Source organism: Leuciscus leuciscus (assembly GCF_965113295.1).
Source record: "Leuciscus leuciscus genome assembly, contig: HAP1_SCAFFOLD_637, whole genome shotgun sequence".
Lineage (NCBI taxonomy): Eukaryota > Metazoa > Chordata > Actinopteri > Cypriniformes > Leuciscidae > Leuciscus > Leuciscus leuciscus.
The window spans coordinates 18,281-22,850 of NW_028118102.1; positions in this window are offsets into that span (position 1 = coordinate 18,281).

The following is a 4,570-nucleotide window of genomic DNA, read 5'->3' on the forward strand; positions in this document are numbered from 1 at the left end:
CCATATAATTGTCAAGAAAATGTCATTATCATGCAAAAAAAAAAAAAAACTCTTCTTCTGTGTGCAAAATATAATTTCTTATTCCTTTTTTTTTGGGGGGGGGGGGGGGGTGAAATATGACCCAGAGATTTCATGAGATCCACCCATGTTTCTGTGCGATGAAGTTCTTCACATTTCTGTGCTTACATATACAGAGAACAAGGTTTCAGTTTCTAAACGCTGAGCATCTGGATGTAAAAATAGCACAAAGCAGGACTGTCACTGGCTTTCAGGAGGGCAGGTTTTCATCAGCGACCCAACTGCAGGTTCCTGAGAGGTTGCCATGATGTTGGCACCCGATCGGCCCTATTTCTGTCTCCTACAGTGTACTTTACCTCGAAGGGGCACGCGGTGAAAGTGCCTGCAAGGATCATTAACTATTTATGGAAGTACATCCCTGCTAATGGGACCTACAACTATTTTAATTATTGATGTTGTAATTGACAACGCGGGTCCTGCCTCACCTCATGGGATCGGCTGAATTAACGTGTATGACATTGTTCGTCCACCCCATCCTATGACCCCGTCCCATCTCGTCTTCCATCTGTCCTCTCACCGATCACCCTGATTCTGCATCTGTCGTTTGTTATGTGTTGTGCCAACTGGGCTCTTTTTTCCTCTGCATCTTCTTCTGTCAGCCGGCTGTTGATGTTGACGGACAGCTGTCAGGTGGGTTTACAATGATGACGTAAAGATAGGCATGTTGAACACGGGGACGCTGCTGGCGGGAAGCTGCATTAATTGGTGATAAATGAAAGCGTATTGGTGGTAGAAACACGAGTGGAAGGCCTCAGGGAGCTTCTCTCACACCAGCGCTGATTAAACGCTCATTAGGGCAGATCCACAGCTTGAGTTGACGGTAAATTGCGCCCAGATCTGTCACTTAGCGACACGTCAAAGCGCAGCAATCATTAGTTATCTCGTGGGGAGGTGGGCGGACAGGGGGGGTTGTCCTCTTAATTAGATAAAGTGATAAATAAAATGTAAAATGGCATTTCCCACTCATCACACATGAGAAAAGAAATGACATTCATGATTTTCATTAGCGGTTTTTGATAACCATCGCTGTTACTATTCATGCATAGGGTTAGAGGTATTACATTTTGGGGTTTAAATTAACCTTGTATCGTAAGTCACTTTGGATAAAAGTGTCTGCTAAATGCATAAATGTAAATGTAAACTTGTCCATTGGTACCCTGGTAAACCAGAGTTCTCGCGAGAGCACAAGTTGAATTTGCTCAGCGAGTTACTCTTGTGTCGAGCAATGGAGCTCATTAAATATGCCCCTCGATCTGAGCTGCACCAATCACATCGGGTTATCTGATATAGGCGGGCCAGAGGCGAGCTAAACAGATGACGACAGCGTGTGACGTCGAAGTCATCAGTAAACATTGCAAGATGCCTATGGATGAACACCAGTTGTTTGAAACGGCTTTGGCCGCTACAATGAACGAGTTAGACTTGGCTTTTTCCCAAAACAGGAACAGAAGACGGCGCTCGAATCGTTCCTTTGCAAGAAGGGTGTTTTTGCTGTTTTGCTGACCGGAAGAGTCTAATCTACCAGTTAGCTCCGCTGGTAGCTAAGCGTATGGGGTTTATTGTTGTGATTGGTCGTAGTGTTATCCAATTGCGTGCTGTGAGATTTTCAAATGCATGCTTGGTGCCGCCCCTCGAGCTGGCCGATTTTCATTGACCGACACCAGACCATTAATCTTTTAGATTTAGGTCTGGATTTCCAGGCTAGTCCATTGGTGCAACAGACATGAATGTGTGCTCAAATCATGCGGCTTGAATCAGGTGCAAAAAAACAAAAGCTCTGAAGGAGGGATTTGAACCATATCTGTTCTCTCATCTGTCAACTCTTTTGACTTGGACCTATTAGTAGTCACTTAACAACCACCTAGAGTACCCTAGCAACCACATAGAAACATCCTGACAACTGCACACCTCATCTTAGCATCATAGCAGTGAGTTTTGCTCTTTTCGGAAAATCTAATTATAGATTTGTTGTTCTAAATTCTAAATTATCTGAAAAAATATTTGAGCAATTTTCATTATTTTCCCCCTGCTGAAACAGCTGGGGATGACATGCTGTCATAATTTTCTTGCGTTTCCCATCATGTGACCAATAGCATTTGATGTCAAACTTTTACTGATGCATCATGCAAATATGAATGAGTGCTTGGAATAGTTCACATTTTATCTTAGGGTGTGTTCACACACTGTAAAAATGAATACGCTATATCTACTCAATAAAATTGTGGCAACAGATTACAAGCAATATTATTAATTAAATTTAACAAATTAGAATAGAGTAATAATTAATCAAATTAATTCCTTAAAAGTTAACCATTTAAAATGAGTAGAATTTACAACCTTTTTTTTTTTTAAAACAAAAATATCTGAATAACAGATAGACATCAAAGATGAATTAAGAACTCTTTATTTTTTATTGCCAACATTGAAGACACCTGATGTTAACAAATAGCATATACCATATAGGGGTGGTGGTGGCGCAATGGATAAGACACATGCCTTTGGTGTGAGAGACCCGGGTTCGAATCCACTGTGAGACACCAATGTGTCCCTGAGCAAGACACTTAACCCCTAGTTGCTCCAGAGGCGTGCGACCTCTGACATATATAGCAATTGTAAGTCGCTTTGTATAAAAGCGTCAGCTAAATGAATAAATGTAAATGTAAATATTCATTTTTACAGTGCACTTGTCATGTTTGGCTCAATTAAAATGAACTCTGGTGTGATTGCTCTGTTAGTGCGGTTCATTTGAATAAGTGTAAACGCTGCCATCCGTTCCCTGGTGCGCACCAAACAAGCAGACCGTGACCGCTGAAAAGATGTGTCTCGATCCGCTTCCAAATGAACTCTGGTGTGGTTCGACTGAAATATGAACACAACACTGACCAAAGAAAAGACATGTAAACAAACCAAAAACAGGATGTGATGTCAGAAGATGCGACCCCAAAAAGGCCAGAATGCTCAAGCATATCTGTTTTTTCTCATCATAATCGAGATGTTGCCAATCACAGTTCGGTACAGGCATCAGAATCGCGTCTCCTCACAGCAGATCTTCGTTTGTGTGTGTGACGGAGGGATTCCTGTTGCTGTTTTTACTCCTTTACACATTTTATAAGCTCTTCACGAGTTCTCAGCTGGTCAAAATACCATCATATGTCGGCTACGCACATAACACGAGTGCCCAGAACACAGCAGGATGTTTGGTATTTCCCGTCAGGAAATATACGTTTACTGAAAGCCGACCAAATCAGGTTGTGAACATATCCCTGCTTTAGGTACGGTGTCTTTAGGTTTGGTGTTAAAATGCCAATGTGAACGCTAAGCGTACCAGTACTTAATGTTTTGGACTTTTTTTTTTTGTCCAGACCTTACTTTCATGATGCTTTTTGGTCAATTTTCAATCTTGGCCTTGTGAAAGTGCAGCTTGGTTGTTCTTTATAACATCTCTTCTTGTGTTACATGGGTGAAAAAGTCACACGGGTTTGGAACAACACGGCTGAGATGGCAGATTATTTATTTTTTGGATGAATTATCCCATTAAAGCGAACCTAATGCGACTCAAGCCTTTAGAGCCTGCTCTTCTAACCTCACTGTTAGAGATGACTGATCGACCGTTAAAAACCACGATGTTTGTCCTTCTCTAATGAATGTGCTGTTGTGGGTGAGCGTCAGATTTTTCCCTATTATTTTTAAGAATAATTTCAGGTTGCCGAAAAAGGATTATTTCATTCATTGCAAATCTGTGCCAACAGTTCTCTGTCAGTAACAGTAGTTTTTTTTTCTTCTTTTTTTCTTTCTTTTTTGTGGTTGTCGCCAGGAGCATGCATCCAGACAGCCCATCTAACTTCTCAGGGAACATGCTGTGTTGCATTGACAGCTGCTTTTTACCCAGCATGCCCGCACACCTTTGGGTTGAGGGGTGACCTGGCCGACGGCTCACAGCTTAATGAGTGTAGATGAGTGAGTTCTTTCAGGAGAGCATATGGCATAATGAGGGTGAATCAGGCCTAACGGAGCAGTTTTGGATGGAGATGCCCGCAGTGCTGCGTGATTCACCTGTGAGAACCAGTACAGTCTTTCCTCTATTGCAGTGTTGTGCATGTAATGTTCCAGTACTAAATCGCAGACTTATGGACTGTTTGACTTTGATCAAGAGGAGAACCATGTCACAGTGATAGTTTGTTGTGGGCTTTTGCCAGGGTGTTGCTATGCTGTTGCTAGGGTTGTTACTAGGGTTGCAACATTAACATCAACAAAAATGTCCACCTACTTTTACTTTGAAACTTAAGTTGCTGTCTTAAATTAAGTATAATCTAATTGGCTGTACAATTTGCTGTTGAATCTCGTATAACTTAAAGGTGCTCTAAGCGATGTTGGGTCCCCTCATCCCGTCCCCTCCCCTCCCCCTCCCCCTCCCCCTCCCCCTCCCTTTCGTGCTTCCTGAAACAGGCTTTTCCGATGTAAATTCGGGACTTTGCACGTTCCTTCTTCTTTT